The sequence below is a fragment of the Amblyomma mixtum genome, chromosome 10 (assembly GCF_055824585.1).
Source record: "Amblyomma mixtum isolate Tamu chromosome 10, ASM5582458v1, whole genome shotgun sequence".
NCBI lineage: Eukaryota > Metazoa > Arthropoda > Arachnida > Ixodida > Ixodidae > Amblyomma > Amblyomma mixtum.
Genome location: NC_143021.1, coordinates 65,010,837 through 65,033,571, shown reverse-complemented (window position 1 = coordinate 65,033,571; position 22,735 = coordinate 65,010,837). Strand labels below are relative to the sequence as shown.

Sequence of the window (22,735 nt, the reverse complement as noted above, 5' to 3'; positions counted from 1 at the left end):
AATTCTGATGGATGAAGGATGAATCGTCTCATCGCCCCATGGTTTGGGGCTTTGGCTTTAATATTCAGGGCCCAAAAGCTTACCCGGCGTCCAGGGAAGCTCTGCATTGGATGACCCATATGGTTTGCGTTTGCCAAGAACGGAACGCAACTGACGGGAATATGGAGGTTGGTCCACATGTCCCACTTTAAAATATTAGGCCATATATTGTTACCGTCACGCGTCTATTGTCCGCAGTGGGAAAATAATAACGAACAGGTGTTCATGAATGAAAAGGTAAATGTACTGTATAGTATCGAGTAATAAGTAAAGGTCCGTCCGCTGTATTCTTTAAAATCACTGTCACGCTGCTCGCCCAAACCTGTGTTCACGGTTAACTCGTTCCAAAATCAGTGTTAACACGTTGCATGATACAGTTGGCCAGAGTGCAGAAGAAGGAAAACAATATCAGCGTGAATGTTTGAGAAAGCTGATATATAGCCTTTGTCAAAAGTAAGGTTTGTGTTCTAAGCCATGTAATAGGGCCTGTGTAGCATCCACGGACGTCCAGCGTGGTCAGAGCGAGAGTCACCCACCTCCAAGAGGTCTGGAATGCTAGCGATGCGCATCAAGCCACAGAAGCGAATTCCTTGGGCTCTTATTAAGTTTTTGCAAATGCTGTACTTGCTTGATGTTGCAGCGCCGAAAGACAAAAGCCAAACAGGTATAGCAATGTGGCGCTGATCTTAGGAATCATCACCCCACCGTGTTCCTCCCCGCCTTGGCTAGTCACAGTCTTTATCTTTTTGCATCTAGCTCCGACAGCTTCCTGGCAACACTGTGAGCACTGTGTCATTCTTTTTGTACCCAATAGTTTCCCCGTTCTGCCACATGAGGCAGTTGCTACCATTTATACATATCCTGCAGTAAGAAAAAAGAGTTCATAGTGATTGCGGATTTGTTGAACATTTCAGATTTCAAGCAAAAATGCCCTTATACACAGGTCTTCAGAAATTGATTATTTATTTATTTATTTATTTATTTATTCACAAAATTACAAGCTTTTTAGTTTGAAAGGTTGCCATTGGAACTTCTTTTCTGGAATTTTACTTCACATTCTCATATTGTGAAGATGGTGAATGCTTTTCTCCTCATCAAACAGAATCCCTGTATCCTTATTGCTTTGTCCTTTGGCAATGTGTTTTCCCTTCGCTTGTAGTGCCCACACTCAGGGGAATAGCAGGTTGACTCTTCCTTGTGTCCGAGCATTCATTAGCTATCATAATTTAGTTGCATTTAAATGCTACTGTATATGTTTGTGGGTGGTACAGAGCGCAACGTACGAAAGCAGAAAAGAAAGAGACGCCACAGACGAGCAATCGTCTGCGGTGTCTCTTTCTTTTGGGCTTTCGCCTGTTTCGTGCTGTAGCACCCACATGAACGTTTACCACATCGCCCTGCTATTAATCTTTCTTCAGTACATGTGTGCATGTGTTTTCAGTCTAGTTTTTATTCCCGTTTCTGTATTCTCATTTTTCTCTTCATATAAGTTATGAGCGCTGCACTTGATATTAGCGACGGACTCCTTGAAAAGAGTGGCTAGTGTATGTTTCTGGAGTCGGAAGCTTTCTCTGGAGCACAGGCCTCCAAATATTGAGTTTAAAGTTTTTTGTTGTGCTTTTACGTGAATGTGTGTTAAAGTGAAACTTTCTATATGTTTTCTAAGGTTATTTTTGTCCTATGTGTTTCGAGGAATTAGCACAACAGTTATAGGTTGGATACCTGTGATAATTTACTGCAGATTTAGTGGGCTGCTTTTGAATGTGTATGTTCAGTATTTTTTTTACTGTAGTTTGTAGATCTGAATCTAGAAGTCAGCCAATAGGACTTAGACACCGAGTTTAGTTAAGAAAGTGAGCGTAACGAATGTTAGGTACCAGCCTAAAATTTGTTAAGCCGATTTTATCTGAGTGCACCTGTTAGCCTGAAGTCTAGCGAACAAGTGCTGAACTCGTCTCTGCATGATTTTCCATGATTTGCTGTTATATCGTTTTGATTAGTTTTAGCTGCGCACATGAAGTTGGTCCCTATCTCTAATACCTGTCCAAAATTGCCGTTGCAAAGGTTGCGTTTATAGTGCTATTATTAAATAAGTTTGAGAAATGTAAATTGTAATCTACATGTGTTCGTGACGTTTTCTTTATTACTTTACGCAGAGTATTCAATTCTTTTCTGAATGAATAAGCTTGACATGCCATAGTTAGGCAGCCTTTTAAGTGCTGCCGGTGTTAATGTTTCAGTTGTGTGTAGCTTAGTAACTGACATATTTGTGATAATTCAGTGCTATTTGTAACAGCGGTTTGTGTAATCCAGTGTTATTGAACATCCAATGGAATGAACGTATTTCGCATGCGCAAGTGAAATTGTGAAGACAGTGTTTTGAGCATGTGCTAGTAAACATACTTTTGTAAAGTACAGCCTCGGAGAAATAACGGCTTACGAACTTATATAACTACCTCGCACTATGTAAGTGAATTTCAAGAACTATGTTTTTTTCTCGAAAATAAAACCACTGAGCACAGTCGATATCCGATGTTTTTGTGTGACCCTTGATAAGAATCCTTTTGCTGTTATGTTGCGCTTTTAAGGACTCATAGAATAGATGAAAATGGTACTCGAAAGATATTTCAAAAGTGCGAGTGGAGCACGGCGTTCAGAATTTTCTTTAAAAGCTCCATTAAGGACTGCAAGAATAAGTGACAAAAATGAATGGATTTTAAGCTTACAACATTAAAAGAGTATTTTTTTATCAATAATCCTAAGGGCAGACAGATATAAAACATTATTTGTCCGATGTGGAGATGCCCAGGACAGTGCTCAGGATCTTAAATTTAACGGACCTGGTATCTGGACCACAATAAAGAGACAGGAAACTTTTGTGAAGAAAAAAAGATCTGTTCGAGGAAATCGGTGCGTAGATCTGATATGACGGCCTTGTTCTGGCTTTCTTCGCATGCACTCGCCCCAATTAGCTTTTTTGTTCGAAGCAGAAGCTCCGCGACCTCTTCGGGAAACTCATCGGGCGTCAACTTGCCGCCAAGTACGCTCACGGGTTGCGCGCCCAAACGTCTTCAGAGCCATACATCACCTACATTTATGATGTCCTGGCCTTGTGCCGTAAAAATGACAAAGACATGTCCCAGGCAGATAGGGTTGGCCATATACTGAAAGGTGTTGCAGACGATGCCTTTAACCTGCTGCTCTGCAAAGACTGTTCTACGCTTGCTTCTGTTCTTAAGGTGCGCTGGAGCTTCGAGCAGGCCCAACACAGGCGCATTTCCCACCGTTTTCACCGGTGATGATCTACCACCACTGCGGAAACCTTCCGAACCGGCTCACTTAACCCGCATAGTGCGCCATGAACTGGAGGCGATGACACCCGTTGTTTCTACCTTGCAACTGCCGGACAACACCCTGGTACTCATCCAGGCGGTCGTTCGCCAGGAGGCTGCGAACTTGGCCGTACCTTCTGCTGGCGTCATGGAGTACGTTAATGCCAGCTCGGAACCTCTCGCCTCGGTACCGGTACCACAATCTTGACGAATGGTGTACCACTGATGATCGGCCAACCTGTTTTTAGGTGCACGCGCGTCGGACACATCTCCCATCACTGCCGCAGCCGTTGGTTCCTGTCACCTCGTCCCTTTTCCTTCGTCGACCGCCGCAGCGACTACGCCCCGCGGCGCTACATACCTCGTCCCGATCCACTTTGTGACGAGCCCCCTCCGCCAGCTCGTGGGTCCAGCCGCTCATCATCCCCACAAGACCCCCGCTCCCGTTTCCCTTTTACTCCATCAACTCCCGCCAGGTTTTAAAAACTAGCCAATGCAGTTCCTGTAGGTGAGGCTGCATAATTCACATATGGCCTGCAAATCCTCTCTTGACCGGCGCTGGCCAGCGTAATATCCTGAATGCTCTTGTGGATCGTGTCGCGGTGCTCGCCTTCATTGATATTCGCGCTTAAGTGTCTAGCCTTAGCTCTTCGTTGCGCCGCCGCCTCAACAAAGTTTTAATGCCCGCCTCTACGTTCATTGTGCGCGCCGTCGGTGGCAGCACCGCTGCAGTGACTGGAACGTGTATTGCGTGAGACAGCATTACCTGACGTCATATTCGTGTTCTGTTGACTTTCCTGACCAGGTGCCCTCAGGACGGGATCCTTAACCTTGACTTTTTAACCGCTCACTCCTCTCTTATTGGCTGGTACTCTGGCCTTCTCCGATTGAATGTGCCCCTCTGCTATGACGACTCCACCAGCTCACCTGGCCTTCACTCCACCGTGTTTGCTCTTCTCTCGCCAAAGCTGACGTTCACATTCCTATGTCGCCTTCTCCTCCCGTCCCATATGGAGACTACGTCGCTTGCCCTATCACCGCTGTCATTGTTTATCGCATCATTGTCTTTCCCCACACCGTTGTCCATATCACCAACAACTGCCCCTATCTCTCTGTCCTCAACTTCAGCCTGTCTCCTCAAGTTCTTCCCGCTGGCATTACACCTGATGACCCGTACCCACTGACCGATTGCACAGTTTCTGCCCTCGCTCTTGACCCAACGACTGACGCCGCCAATGTCCCTATATCGAAGCCCTCTCATGCGGATCCTATTTGCTGGATGCCTGCGGGCGATCTGTGCCCTGCTGACTACAGCTTTTAACAGCTTCTTGTCCTCCTACCACGACATTTCTGACTTTGGTGGTCGTCCCTTGAGTCAAACCTCTGTTGCCGCCCACCGCAATCCACCGGCGATGCCCGCCGTATTCACAGTTGACCCTAGGGTCTCTCTCTCTTTCTGAGCGCAGTGTCATTCAGGCGTAGGTAGAAAAGATGTTGGCCAGCAACATCATGGAGCCTTCGAGTAGTCCTTGGGCGTCACTTGTTCTGCTTCTTAAAAAAAAAGTTCAAACCTGGCCATTCTGAGTCCATTACCGCTACCTGAATACCGTCACCAAGAAAGACATCTACCCTCTGCCGCGAACTGACGACGCTCTCGACTGCTTGCATGTCGCTAGCTACTTTTCCTCCATCGATCTTTGCTCAGGATACTGGCAGATCGCTGTCGACGACCGGGACCGCAAGATAACCGCCTTTCTCACCCCGGTCGGCCTCTATCAATTCAAAATGATGCCTTTTGACCTCTTAAATGCCCCTGCGACCTTCGAGCGCATGATGCACTCCCTCCTGCACGGCTTCCGGTGGACGACGTGCCTTTGCTACTTGGATGCCGTGGTAGTTTTTTTCGTCCACATTCCAAAGCCACCTGCACTACTTTTCAGCCACCCTTGCCGTCTTCCGCCACACCGGTCTTCAGCTCAACTCGAAGAAATACGAGGTCTGCTAGAAAAGTATCCGACTTTATTTTTTTTTTGCGAACACCTGATGGATATGAAACAAGCGCGTTTACAGCAGCCGACCTTGAACCCTCGTGCGCATGCTCGAATTTTTTCCCGCCTGCCGATAGCTTCAGTCGCTGGGAAGCAGCGTTTGAGTGAGGGAGTGCGCAGTGCTCTCGTCGGTTTTTTGTTTGAAGGAAAATGGCGGAGTGAGAGGAGCAGCGCTACTACCTCAAATTTTGCCAGAAACTTGGCGATAGCCAAGTGGAAATTATTCGAAATGTTCAGACGGCTTTCGGTGATGATGCTATGAGCAGCACACAGATTAAGCAGTGGTGCAACTGGTTTAAAGACGGCCGCACATCCGTGGAGAGAGAGCCACGCTCCGGCCGGCCATCAACATGTCGAAATGACCAGGTAATTGCCGAAGTGAACGCTGTGGTGATGCTGGACTGTTGTGTGAATATCCGGGAAATTGCGGAAGAGGTGGACATCAGCAATTTTCTGTACATTCCATTATCACCGAAGATTTGGCCATGGAGAGAGTTGCGGCGAAATTCGTGCCGAAGGTGCTGACGGTGGAGAAAAAGCAGCTTCGTGTTGAAGTCTTACAGGAGATGCTGGATTCCACAAACAGTTACCCTGACTTCACCGACGCCGTAATCACTAGTGACGAGTCTTGGGTGTACGGGTACGACCCGGAAACCAAATCCCAGTCGTCACAGAGGGCGCATTCCACGTCACCAAGACCAAAGAAGGCCCGACAAGTGCGCAGCAATGTCAAAGTGATGCTGACTGCTTTTTTGTCTCCCTCTGTGTGGCACACCACGAGTACGCACCCCACAGGGTCAAAGAATGACTAAACAGTACTACAGGGATGTCCTCCATCGCCTACGTGGTGCTGTGCGGCGCAAGAGACCGGAATTAAGGTCAACAAGAAATTGGCGCATCCCTCGCGGCATTGCTCCTGCACATTCCTCGCATTTGATTCAGACTTTTCTGGCGAAAAACCAGACTCCTGTAGTTCAACAGGCTCCTTACTCTCCTGATATGTCCCCCTACGACTTCTGGCTGTTTCCTAAAATCAAGAGGTCATTGAAAGGAGCGCGATTTCAGAAAAGAAAGGACATTATGGCTGCAACGACAGCAGAGCTAAATTCCATTCCGAAAAGGGTCTTTTCGGAATACTTCCAACAATGGCAGCACCGCTGGGAGATGCATATGGAGCCCCAAGGAGACTACTTTGAAGGTTATTAGGTTTCTAACGCTCCAGTTATGCCAGTTCGTTTTATTCGGCCAAAGGTCGGATACTTTGCTAACAGACCTCGTATGTTCCTTTGGCCGCCGTCAGCTCATGGTCTTTGGTCACTTGGTCGATTAAGCTGGGATCCAACCCTACTCCGACAAAGTCAGCGCCATGAGCTCCTTTCCTACTCCCCGTTCCTCCGGTGATATGCGCAGCTTCCTCGGGCTCTGCTCATATTTGCGCCGGTTCATCGAGAATTTTGCGGCAATAGCCCGCCCTTCAGTCCTCAAAAAAAAATGGCTGAGGCTTAACTTGGTTAAGCCTGGAGAATGCGAAGCATCATCGTGTCGCGTGATTTGGAGGCGCACAACCACAGCGACGGCGCGAGGTGGGCCCCCGTTTCTCTACTGTCGTGACGTCATCGTGTCACGTGGTGTGACGTCATGTATCACGTGATTTGGAGGCGCACAACCACAGCGACGGCGCGAGGTGGGCCCCCGTTTCTCTACTGTCGTGACGTCATCGTGTCACGTGGTGTGACGTCATGTATCACGCGATTTGGAGGCGCATAACCACGGTGAAGGGCTGAAGTGGTAGCTAAAGTAGTATGCTTCGCATAAAAAAGATTGGCGGGGGCTTAGGTTTGGTTAAGCCTGGTAAGTTGCGAAAGCAAAAGCGCCGCGCCTCCAACTGAAGGAACGCAGTGCGCCGCATCTACAGGTCACGCGTGGCTACCGGCAGCCGCTGCGCTACGACTGAAAGCGTCTTGGAACGTAGTGCGCCGCGTCTACAGGTCAGGCTTGGCTATGCCGCCGCTGCGCGACGACTGCAAGCGTCTTGGAACGCAGTGTGCCGCGTTTACAGGTCACGCGTGGCTACCGGCCGCCGCTGCGCGACGACTCAAAACGTTTCGGTAATTTTTTCATATTTTGTTTTTGATGTTGTTGCGACTGAGAGAAAGACACCGTGGTTATGAAACTACTCCCACTCAGTGAACTTGAAGAACGCCGCCGGGCTCGCCATTCTGCGGCATAGGCGCGTTGCCTAGCCAACCGCTCTTGCCTTCTTCATCTGTCTCCTCGGCACGGCGCCGGCGTTTGCGCGCAGCACGTCGCTCCAGCGACGCCTTGTACAACTCCTCAGACATGACTAAGCGGAGCGCGCCTGCGGCGCCCCGTTTATCCTCTCCTAGCGAGCGCCCTCACGCGGCGGGCCGAGGAGGCCGTCACGTGGTAGCCGCCGCGCCGAGCTAAGGAACGACTACGGCCGAAGAGACGAATTGGGGTCCCTGCTTTCCTCTGATCGTGACGTCACGCTGTCACGTGGTCGTGCGCCGAGCGATGGAACGACTACGGCCGAACAGACGGGTTTGGGCCCCTGCTCTCCTCTGGTCGTGACGTCACGCTGTTACGTGGTCGTGCGCCGCCGCTGCGCCGGAGCGAAGGAACGACCTCCACCGACGGTAGAAAAGCGCTAGCAGTATTGCTTTCGCAATAAAAGGCGTCCCGTTCTCCTGGAAGCCTGACTAAGCTTCCCCCTTGAGAACGCTTATCAGTGCCCTTACCGCTCCACCTGTTTTAGCTCACTTTGATCCTTCAGCCCCTACGCAGCTTCGGACCGACGCGAGCGGCCATGACACTGGTGCCATACTTGCTCAGCGGCAGCACTATCAGATTCGCTTCATTGCGTACGCCAGCCGTCTCCTTTCTGTGTCAGAGCGCAACTATTCTATCAACACGCAGGAATGCCTCGTCCTCATTTGGGCCATTACCAAATTCCGCACTTACTTGTCTGGGCACCCCTTACTTGTTATACCGGGCCATCACGCCTTATGCTGGCTTTCTTCGCTTAAAGATCCTACTGGCAGGCTGGGGCACTGGGCTCTTCGCCCTCGATGATATATATTTTCTGTCATCCACAAGTTCGGCCGCCTTCTCCACGACGCGCATTGTTTGTCCCGTTACCCTGTCGATCCGCCTTCCTCCAACTAATGTGAGGCTGACTGCTGTGTTTTATCCATCTCGACCTTCCGCAAGATTGCTCTAGAACAGCGCTTGGATTCGTCGCTACACTCGCTCATCGACCGCCTCACCGCCAACCGCTGTGATGCCTCCCTCGCCCCGTTCGTGCTCCACGAGAACATCCTCTACCGGCGCAATATGCCGCCTGATTACACTCAGCTCTTGCTCGTAGTCTCTCAACATATGCATTGCAGCGTCTTTCAACAGCTCCATGATGTTCCCACGGCAGATCATCCCGGCGTATCCGGCAAGTGCGACAGCGTGCGCCGCCACTTCTTTCGGCCAGGTCTCTACTGCTCTGTCCGGCGCTATGTGGCCGCTTGCGAGCTCTGCCACCACCGAAAGGTGCCCTCGGGTACCCCTTCCTGACACCTTCAGCCGATTCCTATCCCGATAGACCCGTTTTCACATGTCGCTCTCGGCATCCTCGGCCATTTTCCGGTGTCTGCAACGTGGAACAAATAAATCGTCGCGAAGGGCTGCTCGACGTGCTTCGCTATCACACGAGCGATCCCAACCAGCTGTGCCACTGATGTCGCTGACTCCCTCCTGCACAACGTCATCCTCCATCACGCTGCTGCCCGTCATCTGCTCACCGATCGCGACCGCTGCTTTCTTTCCCAAGTGGTCTCCGAACTTCTCCTCTCCTGCTCCATCAGCCATCAATTCTCCACGGCCTACCCACCCACAGATGAACGGCCTGATCGAACGCCTGAAACGTGCCTTGACCGACATGATTATCTTGTACGCCTCTGACCATCTCTGTGACTGGGATATTTGCCTCCCATTTTTGACATTTGTGTACAATTCCATACGTCACGGCACTGCAGGTTTATTTCCTTTTTATCTTCTGCTTGGCCGCGATCCTTTGCTGGCCTTGGACAGTGTACTGTCCGCAACCGTCTCCACGAGCACGTATGCTCAGGACGCCATCGCCCGCACCGACGCCACCCGTCTTGTCGAACGCCAGCGGTTGTCGGCGTACCAGTTAACTCAGCAACGCTGTTTTGACTGTCGCCGTCGTAGCGTGACCTACTCTCCTGGCTCCATTGTGTTGCTGTGGGTTCAGTCCCGCCGTGTGGGCCTGTGTCAAAAACTTCTACCACGATATGCAGGCCCTTACCGTGTCATCTATTCCGTGACCGCGGTGAAGTACGAGATCACCCCGCTGCATCCACCGTCCCCGCCCGCTGCACCACGCACCGACATCGTACATGTGCCACGCCTCAAGCCTCGCACTCTCCCTTGCCTGTGTAGTGCGCACCGGGACTGTGCTTTTGCCGCGGGAAGTAGTGCTACGGACATTGGGAGGACGACTAAGTGGCTAGAACGACGACGACGCTGTGGTGCTCGCTTGTGTGCTGCTCGGCTATCCGAAGCCGTCGATCCTCTGCCGTGGAGATTACCTCTGCTGCATTAAGTCTTTACGTACAAATATTTTGAGCACAGTATTAAAGTACTGCTTCATGGGGTAATATTTTTCATTGTGTTTTCTTGTCAATTTATTCTTGAACCCTATACCCCTTTCGGTACCTACCGCTTGTGACGTCAGAGCTGATATCTAGCAATCACGGCCAGTCGTTGGCTCTGCATCGATGGCGGGGATTACCAGCGGCAAACAGCAGGAGAGAAATGAATTGAAAATGAAACGCTGCTAATTACGATCTCTAATTACACTAGACAGGCGCGCCCTGGCAGGCAGAAACAGTGTTTTGCATTTAATAAAGGAAAAATCTGGCTTCATGCCAGAGTCTGGTTGGTTTGATTTATTGGGGTTTAACGTCCCAATGCGACTCAGGCTATGAGTGACGCCGCAGTGAAGGGCTGCGGAAATTTCGACCACCTGGGGTTCTTTACCGTGCACTGACATCGCACAGTACACGGACCTCTAGAATTTCGCCTCCATAGAAATTCGGCCGTCACGGCCGGGATCGAACCGGCGCCTTTCGGGTCACCAGCTGAGCGCCGTAACCACTGAGCCACCGCGGCGGGGCCTTATGCCAGAGTCTAAAAACACAAGAAAAATAAAAATATGATTTTACTGTTGACAGCAGTTCGAACTTCTCTTCTTTTGTTTGTATATTTATTTGTTTTTTTTTCGTAAGCTGATGGCCAATTACTTCTCGAACGATTCTCAAGTCAAGTTTATTTTTCTTTTCGTCGAAAAGAGGGAGCCAGGACTAAAAGCTGTGAAGGACAGTTTCCCACGACCCTGGCCCCCTGCAATAACTGGCAAAGAAACGGGTAAGAGGAAAACCAGTTTGGAACTCCCAAAATTTTACACATGGAAGACTTTTATGCTATTACTATTGTCCGTACGAAAACAAGACACCCAATAAAGCACAAACAAAATAGCCACACCTTACAATTCACACTCATTAAATGAGAATACATCAAGATAAGAAACATTACAAAGACAAAGCAACACTTGGTTCACAACAGTTGTTCACTGCAAAACAGAAAATTTGGTGAGTAGAATTAATTAACTGGATGGAATCCAGTTGCATGCAAACTATTTAGCAGTTTCTGTACATAGTAGCATAAATATTGAGTGTATGAATGCGTACAAGGTATTGCAAGAAGATATTTTTCTTTGCGTGGGGTTTCACGGTCTCGGATATTTACTTTTAATTTGGTAAGGTTTACAATAGTAGCGGCATTAGATATTAAGAAATACTTAAAAGCTGCGATTATCTAGTCATGAAAAAAGGAGAACTCAGAGAGGACATTATACTTAAAGAAAAGAACTTTGATTGGATGGCAGTAAGGCACATCCGCAATATACTGTATTGCTCTTTTCTGCAATAAATGTGATTTGAATAACTTGGTTACCCCCCCCCCCCCCCCCCCCCCTGTCTGCCGCACTAAGCTGCAGTACTGTAAACGCGGTAGCGTAAGCGCCTTATACAGGGTGTTTCACTTAACATGAATCAAGGATTTAGAAAAAAAGCGGTAAACTGCAGCCCGCTGCAACCAGCGATACATTGTTCGCCATCATGTGGCGTTCCGCAGAATATTTTTATTGCGCATAATTAGGTAATTAACTAAGATGAATTATGCAAATTTTCGAATATTCTTCTTAGTGCCAAGACCGCTACGTTAGGTTGTAGAGCAGGTTGATAAACAACCGATCCAGTTTATTGCAGCATCCTATCTCCTACGGGGCCCTTTTTTCCGGCATCTAAAGAAAGCTCGCGAAATATGAAAAAAAAAAAAAATACCACGTGTCTACGCTCGTGCGCTATATATTGCAGCGCTCTCAACGGCGTTCCGAGCAAGCGGAGCGTGCCGGCTGACCGTGGCGAACTGAACGGCCGCTGCGGTAAGTGCGGACGCACTGTGAAGCCGCTGGTAAGCGCAGCGGCCGTTCACTTCGCGACGGTCACACTTCGCACGGTCAGCGGGCACGCTCCGCTTGCTCGAAACGCCGTTGAGAGCGCTGCAATTTGGTAGCGCACGAGCGTAGTCACGTGGTATTTTTTCATATTTCGCGGGCTTTCTTTAGATGCCGGAAAAAAAGGACCCCGTAGGAGACAGGATGCTGCAATAAACTAGATCAGTTGTTTATAAACCTGCTCTACAACCTAACGTAACGGTCTTGGCACTAAAATGAATATTTGAAAATTTGCATAATTCATCTTTGTTAATTAGCTAATTAAGCGAAATAAAGAATATTCTGAGGAGCGCCACATGATAGCAAACAATGTATGGTTTGTTTCAGCGGGCTGCAGTTTACCGCCTTTTTTTTTGAAATCCTTCGTTCAAGTTACATGAAACACCCTGTATAACAAAAGTTTTATTTTAGAAGGCAGCAAGTTTCTAATTCGGGCGATGGCGCCAACTGCGGATGTACTTTTAAATGTATATAATCTATGTGATCGTTCAATCTAAGGTGTCTTGAAAACACCACTCCGAGTACTTTCACAGAGTTAGCAATTTCAGCTTCTGCTCCCAAGTGTACGCTCAAGGCATCCGCTAATTCCTTCCGTTTTGGTGTATATTGAACTGCTTTTTCTTTGCTCGTTTTTAATTGGTTTGCTTTGACCAAAGGTTCAAGTTTAGAAGCGCCATATTTGCTCGGTCTTCTACATTTTCTTGCGTATTTCCGGTTGCGAAAATCATGGTATCGTCCGCATAGAATTAAACCTTACATCCTGAGTGCAGTGTGCCGTATTATTAAAACAGATAACAAATAGTAGGGGCCCCAGTATACTTCCCGGTAGCATGCCTATAAGAACGGACTGCAAAGAAGATTTAATGTTATTTATTTCGATATATTGCGTCCTGTTGCTGACGTCTGATCCAAGAAGCGCACGTGGTGTTCCACGAACGCCATATCTGCGTGATTATGAAAGGATAATGTGATAGATGAGATCACACGGCTTTGAAAAATCGACGTAGATGTCTAGCACGATACGTTTCTTGGTGAATGCTTCAATGATAATTTCTTTTTGAGTTAAGAGTGCTGTTTCGGTTGATCAATGCTTCCTTAAATCATGTTTATAATCGAGCAGAAGATAATGACGTGATAGAAACGATGCAATTTTGATGCGTAGTGTTTTTTTCGTGCCTTTAGAAAATACAGGTAGCATCGAGATTGGGCGATTACTGGCGAAAATACGTCGATCTCCAGATTTAAATACTGGAAATACACATTCAATCTGCACTGCTTCGGGAAATATGCCCGTACACAAAATTAACTTATATATAAAGGTAATGACGGTAGAAATTATGTCAAGAACATGCTTCACAGGAAGCACCTACATACGCCATACATCCTTGGGGTTTACTCTTTTTGATGGCCTTAATAGATAGGCATACTTCTGTGCAGTCATTGAGAGAAAAGAACTGTGAATGGCTTGTAACAGTCTAACACAGGAAGGGTTCAGCGTCGGATGTATTCTTTGTGGCGAAGTACTCACAGTGATTGGCCTGCTGTACGAAAAAGCTATTTAAAGAGTCAGCTAAATGGCTGCCATTAACCGTTTCCCTTTGTGTAAAAGAGTATCGGGTATTACTAGTTGAGTGCCAGAATGTGATAGTGAGTTCAGTTTTCACCAAAGCAGATCAGAACGTTTATGCTCTCATCGGAAAATATATCTGCAAATAGGCGGTCCTTGTTGCACATACTCTAGATATCAACTTATTTCAGTACGCCTTCACTTCACAAAATGTATGCGTATTTTTTCCTTTTACAAACTTTGCATGCAGTGCATTTTTATGTTTTATTCAATTTAGTAATTCGCGCGTCACCAAGGCTTCCTAACATTTTCGGTTTACTTCTTGGACGTACTGCAAAATGTGTGTCATACAGGGCTTTGAAGAGGTCAATGAACTTGTAATATGCTATGCAATTATCTTGAGTTGTTTACGGGTTTCAGGGGGTTTGACGTCCCAACGCGACTGAGGCGGTGAGGTACACCGTAGTTAAGGGCTCCGGAAATTTCGACCACGTGTGGTTCTTTAACGCCCACTGTCATCGCACAGTACACGGGCCTCTAGAATTTCGCGTCCATAGAAATTCGACCGCCGCGGCACGGATCGAACCCGCGTCTTTCGGGTCAGCAGCCGAGTGCCATAACCACCGAGCCACCTATTCTGAGTTGTTGGTTGGTTTGGTTGGTTTATGGGGTTTAACGTCCCAAAGCGACTAAGGCTATGAGAGACGTCGTAGTGGAGGGCTCCGGAAATTTCGATCAGCTGGGGTTCTTTAACGTGCACTGACATCGCACAGTACACGGGCCTCTAGAATTTCTCCTCCAAAGAAATTCAACCGCCGCGGCCGGGATCGAACCCGCGACTTTCGGGGTTCTTTAACGTGCACTGACATCGCACAGTACACGGGCCTCTAGAATTTCTCCTCCAAAGAAATTCAACCGCCGCGGCCGGGATCGAACCCGCGACTTTCGGGTCAGCAGCCGAGCACCGTAACCACTGAGCCACCGCGGCGGCTATTGTGAGTTGTGTAGAGAGGATTCCAGTCCTGGTCACTAACGGAACGACGAAACGACTCTAGTGTAGCAGGGGTAATTTCTCGTATAAATTTTGCTTATCTCGTTTGTTTAGCTACTGCAGAGGATTTTCGAACATAACTATTAAAAAGAGGTCACTGAGGCTAGTGCACACAGCATCTGGAGTTGTTAAATTTGCACTAATATTTGCAATAAATATAAATAATAATGAGGAACTATATGGAGTGACACAAGTGGGTTCTCAAATGACATTCTGCCAGAATCCATTTGCATCCACTACATCACAAAACTTCTTTAGTCTCTTCGTCGGTGAAAACGCACTGAAAGTTATAACGCCACCTAAATAACGATATAACTGATTGCCTCTCAGATAAAAAAAATATATATACTCAAGAAAAATAAATAATGTGTCGAAATCACCGGAGGGCGGCCGGTATACGACGGAAAAAAGATTCGCTTCAGAGCTCGAGTTACCTCGTGATCTGGAGTGACTGCACAAAATTCAGCCACTTCTTCGCAGGTTACGTTTTCTTTGGTTAAAACAGAAACGCCACCAACTCGCTTATCTGAACGATATCGGAAAAATGACTGATAACAGGGCAGATTGACCACGTTTGATTTCTTGGTGCACCATGCTTTTGTGAGCATGATAATAGAAAAAGCTATGCGGAACATCCCAAGTACACACGAGCCTCAATTCGTCTTCCTCATTTTCATTCAGTTATTTTTGACAGGAACCGGTACAGTGTATATGCTTATACCTATTTAATTTTCCTTTCCGGACAGCCGAAGCAAAAGACGTATTCAAACGTCTGACGGGTCCTCGGAACCTTTATTGCACACATGCCTCAGACAACGGCGCGGCGATCAAAAGTAGCACTGTACTGATGGGGCGAAAAAGCAAGAAAGTACGAAAGGAAGGAAAAGCAAAAATGTTGTGTTGCACTGACTAAGTACAATATTAAATGATGGACACGCACTAACAAAAGCAAAACCACCAATATATAAGAATACACACAAGTGGTCTGCACAATTACAATTACAATAACACTACAATAACACTATGAAAAAGAACACTAATACAATAACACTAATTCGTCAATTCGTCTGCGGGAAAGCCTGACGTAGTTACCATGTAAGTGCTAAAGGAAAGGGAAGTCGGCAACCGAGATGGGCTCGAAGAAAAAAGCGCTTGCGACAAGGAGTAAAAAAAACTGCTTTCTTGACCTTTCTTCGTCGCCACCCGCACAGGTACGTGCTGCGGGTGGCGACGAAGAGGCCTTCCTCCATAGGAAGCTTACAAGGCACCTGTCTTGAAGAAAGTTCTGCAACGAGTGCTTTGCAGAAAGCAATAAAGGTCCCACTGTGCTTAAGCGCACAAGTAGAAGGAGCGGCAATGCTTCTGCGCTGTCTTTGAACAGACCTTCCTTGGAAAGAAATGAGCATGCAGCGAACCGCCGTGAACGCGTGCTATGATGCAGCTATGGCACCCGGGACTTACAGTCGCGACGACGGGAGCTGGCCGATCAGAGGAGATTCCTTGGCCCGCCTTTCGTGACTTTCACCCAGGAGTCCAATATTGCGAAGCCATAAAGCGTTCGCACCTTTGGCCAGCAGGTCACGTGTCGAGCCCCGCCTAAGAATACGAGGTTGAAGCCACACCTGTCTACCGACGATCGGCCGCGCGACGCTCTGTACCGTCGCCGGTGCCTGATGAGACGCGAGGAACTTGCGACAGCGCCTCTTGACTCGGCAGAAGTGTGGAGAAAGGTCGGAAGGCGAAGTGCGGCGGCTCTATTTTCTTCGATAAGGAATTATTGCCGTCTCCGTCACACTCAGCGCACCTCTCATCGTCTGGGGGCAACGATAAGGCGCACTCTCCCTGTGTGCGAAGAGGATTCTTGAGAAAGAGGCGTGTTGAACAACGGTGGTTGCTCAGTGAGGTGTCGCTTGCGCATCGCACATCGCAGCTAGCTCGCACTCCCCAGGGTTTGTGTAGTAAGCTCAAGAGCGACAGCGGTACTTCTACCCCAAACTATATTCGTGCTCTAAAAGAAAGCGATGGTTTGCTGGGGTACAGGACTAAGTAATGACAAAGTGGCAAACGAGAGCTGTGCTTTTTTAAACAAACGAAGGCTGTAAGTCTGTTGAAGAAGTTTTGTTCGTATTTCATATTTCTCTGCGCTCATCTTGCGGAAAGTGACGAGGCACCTCGTATTCTTTCCGCCGTGTCTAGTCCCTTGCAAGCGCAACCCTTGGGCACAATTATAGAAAACAACTAGCCCTTTTTAAAGCATTGTTTACCTTCGACTCAGTACCAACGCGCAGGAATAAAACACTTGTTCCTCAAGTGTGCAGCGTGACATACATGTACGCGAATATTTCCGGGACTTGTCTCCTACAAGTTACAGGGGCATGTCTATTGTCTGAAGAGGCTAACAAGGCGTGCGCGAGGTTTTCGCTATTGCAACCGCGCGTGCCACGATCCAGGGGGACGTAGCGCCGATGGTGGTAGTGTGGCGACGCTGCACTACCGATTTATGGATTTGCACTAGGCACGACCCTTTAGGCAGAAACATGACTAACGCTCACTGCTTGCAACAGCCGCGCGTGAAACGGGTAAAGACTGTGTTCGGACCACAGCCGGAGTTGGCGACTCAGTCCGGCATCATTGAATTTTGCACACAATGTGCCACTCCCCAAGCACGCTTCTCTCTTTGTGCATCAAGATCTTTCGCCCTCAGAGAACCACGAGATTTCTGTCTTAAGAGACTCGGCGTTGATTTCCCCGCTCCCTCTCCTCTAGTTGAGCTCGCTGCAAACTGGACGGTTAGCCCCTCCTTCCTGCCCTCTCTCTCAACTTTCTCCGCTTGGAAAGGACATTATTTTCTGACTTCATTCCTTCTCTCTGTGCCTGCTGGCCTTTGCAACACAGTGTTCATAGCGTGCGAGCAACGCAAATTGCTATTTCTTCGACCAAACGGGGCGCTGGCCAATGGCAAACAAGCAAAAGATTTCCCGCGGTTTCACGAAGGAGCACTGACGCAACTCTTCTTACGAAAAGTTCGACAAGCCGACGTACTACCTTGCACAGGACGGCCGATGAAGATCAAGTCAGTGTCAAGGAGGCGACCTACTCGAACTTAAAAAGATATTGAGCCTGGAGGTGCCTCGGATAGAACTGGGGGCAGACAAGCAATTTGTCAGGAAACCTTGTAACGATCGCCTGATGTAACCACTTTTTGTAAATCCACATATATCTGCGCGGGGAATTATCAGAAATATACTCTTCAGTGCTATGCATTTCTCCCTGAATGTCTTATTATCAGCACATATGATGATGATGATGATGATATAAACAAAATGCTCTAAAAATATCGCAACTTCAATTTTGCACTGTCGCAGCTGCGCTCAACGAATCAGAAATCTAATGGAGCCGTTGCTCGTTCATATAAATCTTTCCCTGAAGCCATTCACTGCTGGCGCAAAATTGTTTCTCACTGCCGCATGATTCGTTTCTTAACGAGATACGCAAGCAATAAAGTTTTCCTCCGAGAACGCTCAAACAAACATTGGTCAGTGTCCACCAAGGTGTAGTGATTTGCAATAAGGTAGTAATTAGCCCTTCGAGTTGCTCAACTAGCTGTCGCCCTACCATCTCCTGGCCGTTCTGGTTAGCTAAGTTGGCAGAGCGACTGGCCCGGAGAGGCAGTGATCCTGTATTCGAACCCCGGACCGAGAATAATTTTTGTCCAACTATTAAGTTTCTGCAAAAGCTGCATAGTCTTCCTTTGTAGCCACATGGCTGCGTTCTAGCGGGTGCTGAAGAGCCATTACTTCCTTATTACAAACATTCGTCACAGCGGTAATTTCCGGCTTTGAAAGTAACTTTAAAATTAACGGCAGTAAAAGAAAGAGTCGCCTAAGCAACACCTTCATTAATAAGAACCGATTGGCGGCCGTATTGCTTGTTTTTCTGTTGCAACTTCCTCGTCTCCGCGGAACGCATGCAAGTAAAAACGAAAAAACGCCTCACTTGCAACGTCGCCGATGAGATGCCGGTGCCCACTTGTCGCCTCCGCCAAGAATACCGGCCACTCTAGCCACGCAGAAAGCGTGAATGAGGATGTGGGGTGTGCACCAAGCTGTCAGACGACTGCGCGCGCTCGCCCAATCTCGGACGGATACGACGCTGGCCACTTGGCTTTCAGTGTTTGTTTGTTTCCTCGCACGTGTTGGTGGGTTCCAGCCCGGCCGCATTCGATGGAGCCTGAACGAGAAAGCAGCCCTTGTGGTGTCCATTTGAACTTGAGATTTATTTACCAGAAAGGCTGGTGGGTCACTTGGGCTAAAAGCTGTAATCAAACAGCTTGACGAGGCCCAGGCAACCCTTACAAGGCAGCATAGACAACACCAATAAATAATAACAATACTGATAATAATGATGAAAAAAAAGGTTAGCGTGAAATATTAATCTTTACAAAAAAATAAGAAACACTTACAAGTAGGTCAGTAGGAAAAGTGTGCAAAAACACTGCATTTTTTGTTACAGATTGACACAAATCACACGAGTAATGAGAAGGCATCTTCGTGAGCAAATGGAAGGAAACTATGAACGAATAACTAGAAAATACTGTAGCGAAAACTGCGTTACAAATTGGAAAAAAGCTGTAGAAGTTGAACAGGTGTTAAACATTTGATGTGTTGATATTTGTTTAATATGGACGGAAGATTGTGACGTAAAGACTGGAGCTTGTAGTCGGTGCGGAAAAAGGGTACGAGCCATGTGTATTTACTGCGTGTGTTCAGGATGTAGTGTGATGCTGCAATGGACCAGTAATTGCTAAAAGTGACCGAAAACCGACAGGTGAAATGTAATGTGAGCGTAAGAGCCTGTACTCATACATATAGTTTACATGAAGAAGTTTGTACTTCTTGTTAGTGTCCTTGTTGCGCCAGCGTTCATTTCACCAGGAAAGAGCTCAGTAAAGCAGAAAGTTGGGCTAGTTGGTAACGATCCATCTAAAAACGGCGCACAGAAAAACACGAAAAACGCAGGGAGAACAGGACGGACAGGAGCGCTGCTTCCTGTTCTCCCTGCACTCTTGTTTTTTTTGTGTGTGTGCGCCGTTTTTAGATGGGCCAGGAAAGGTCCGAAGTGTGTCATGCAATAGACGCCCTCGTATGTGGAAGTATGTAAGTAGGGTTCTGAAAAATTTTCATGGTCCACGCATATATTACAAACTCAAAAAAAAAACATTGGAAATGACACTTAAGTTCTGCCTTAAAGGGAAACTGCATAGGTTTTAGAAATAAACGAGCTTAAGAGGGTCGAATGTGTGAAACTTCCAGGTAAAGCATGCGAAGCCTTTTTGGGCTAGCACTTGTAATAGTGAAGAAATCGCCGATTAAATCCGGACGTCCTTAAAGTTTCTCCGCAGCGAACAATGCCAAGTGGGGGGCGCATGATGACGTCATTGAAGGTATCGGTACATTTCCAACGCAGAAAGGCCTGCTTTGAGGAAAAAAATCCAACGCCACCGAAGGTGAACACTGCCGAGAGTTGTTTGGCAGCGTCTGACGCGTCAGGGCAGGGTGTGGCTAACGACAGCGGTAATTTGAAATCATACCTTGCGTAACCTCACGCTGAGTTTTCTTGCACACCTCCAGTCCAATGAGGAGAAGCGCAAATTTTAATCGTTGAGTACGTCACTATTTTAAATGCTAGTGCAAAAACACTTGGCATGCTTTACCTAGAGCCTACATAGATTTCAATCCTTGAATATCGCAAAATTCACAAAAAACTGCTGCAGCTGCCCTTTAAGGGCATGAAGTGAAAGAGCTAAGGGGTTAATGCTCATATATGCGGAGTTGGTCAATCTCGGCTTTACATTCATCGATCGCTGGCAGTCATACCACTCCTGGTGCAGCAGTGGAGCGCTTAAGTGGTGCGCCACTCCCCTGCATTGGCAGATGCGGCTTGCGAGATCCAGGTTGCTCTTCCCGAGCAACTTCTCGTGACCAGTGATTAATTTAATTGGCCCCTGCTATGGTGATCAGTTTGCTCACAATCCAGGCGGCATGTTGTGATGATGCCACAAGGTTACAGCACTTATGTGGCCCAATTAGGTCTTTCCCCAGGGTTTTTTTTCACTCACAACGTCGACAAAACTGGCAATGGTAACGACGGATTTTCTCCAGAACAGAAGCCTAAACGCTTTCGAAAGAAAACGAGACGTAGTCCTTTCTCTCTTGTTCGGAGCAGAGAATTCTCGTTCAAATTTATTACGCCTATTCCGAGCCACGCGTCGGGACCGTAGAAAGCCAGAACTAGAAACCAGCACCGCCGCTTCTCAAGCGCTTGTGGCCGCTTCGTCTTCGGTCAGAGCGGAGGTTGCGTGGGGCGTGCAGCATCGTTGCGATGGCAGACACCGGACTGTCGGATCCTACGCAGTCAGCAGCCGAGATTCGGAATGCCTGTCAGAGCAGAATGGCGGGAGGGGACGTTTAAGCTTCGGCTTTAAAAGTACAACGGAATAGCGTTATGTTCGCATCGCCTACACAATTTCATGATTCCTCATTAGCATGCTCATGAGTACATGCCTCGGAGACACTCAACTAGGTCGAACCTAAAAACGCATTCCGTCGGTCCACATTTATTCCGCCTGAACCAACGTTGCCCTTTTCTGTTCGAATAAAAGTGCTGAGTCGAGGTTTTCCATGTAACTGAGCAGTCCAGAGAGAGTTTGGGTGCGGCTCTTAACCTTGATAAACCAGAAGTGTTTTGGCTAGGACATTGAGCTACAAAATCGAGCCTTTTCGGAGGCATCGCGGTGTCGCTGATCTCCGGCACCTGTTTGTCAATCAGCTTGGCTCAAGGTTTTTATCATATGAAACTGCAAACCATCCCTTCGTAGCTGCGTTAAAAGTGCACTAAAGAGCGTTTTGGTTAAAATACTCTTCGGTTTGATTCTGGTTGTTTGGGTTTTTCGGGAATAAATAGTTTTGAATTGCACACAACAGAGCCGCGAATGAAGCCCATGGACATAACAAAACGCATGGACTGCCAGCTTTCGCGAGACTCAACCTCATCAGACAGTGTTTTTCCAATGAAAATGTATGATCTGTGAAGACCCCCCCCAAGGTCATTTTTATTATTCTTTTTGGGCACGAACTAAGTAATAGCTTGATAAAACCGCCACATATTTGAGGTTCGGCGAACGTACCACCGAAATAACAATGCCGTTTGCTTCGTTTGCTGCCACAGGAGTGATGCGCCTGACCCTCTGCTCCGGTCGGGAGCATCACTCCACGTATTACTTCACTGTAGGCAGACCAACAAGTCACCACGCGATTGGGTGAAAGCCTTGTTGATTGAATTCTACTCTCCGCGGCGTGTTAAAAAAAGGCACGAGCCGGAACGTTTTATCCGATTCAAAAGGGGAAGATGAAGTACAGCTTGTGCCGGACGTGATTACATTGATGCAACTGGTCGCTTACCTTGTTACCTATACATAACATTGTGCCATATGTCAAAAAGTATATTTTATTCTATTGCTGGTACTTCAAATTTGCTTATATTTATTTAAATTTGTTCAATAATTAATATAATTTTCCTCCAGTTGCAGTCATTCCCCTTTTCTACTTCGCCGCCTCACGTCTTTTTTTCCGCACAAATAATTCCTTGGTATTCACCACCTTACCTTGGCCAATCCCCGCGCGTGGATATGTGCCCTGTTTACCGAGGTATACAACAACAATAACCCGATGTGTTTCAAGTGGGCTCCGTCAATTTCGTCCACTTGGCCGCCGATTGTCTGCAAAGCCATCTTCGCAGCTTTGCTGGGTATGGTAGCCAGCAGCCATCTGATCGCTGACTCGCCTCGCCCGTAGTCGGCGACCTTCGCCGAGGTCAGGGGTGACCCCGCTCCTCCGCAGCTGCCGCGAGCTAGGACAACGATGGAGCACTTTCTTCCCCCATGCTCTACGTCTCCTACCAAACGTTCTGCCGAAATGACAGGCCGGTCTGAAACATCCTTCCAAGGAACCGCTCAGGAGAGAGGCCTCCTTTCATCTCAACCTGGCGTATCGGCGCTGCACAAGGAAATGGTTAAGCCGCGCGAATGTT

The 22,735-nt window shown here is 47.8% G+C and overlaps 1 protein-coding gene across 2 annotated transcripts in view; it reads right to left on the bottom strand.

The window, feature by feature from the left end:
* LOC149325978 (solute carrier family 22 member 6-A-like) overlaps nt 1-18,758 on the bottom strand; it is a 131,503-nt gene extending 112,745 nt beyond the window's left edge. The window contains exon 1 of one of the 2 annotated variants that reach the window (XM_089562356.1): nt 18,644-18,758. The gene's annotated coding sequence lies outside the window, so the exon portion shown is untranslated. Of the gene's footprint in view, nt 1-16,108; nt 16,378-18,643 lie in introns of those variants that run through there. The other variant, XM_089562355.1, reaches the window with a different exon arrangement.
* Between the last annotated feature and the right edge of the window lie 3,977 nt (nt 18,759-22,735).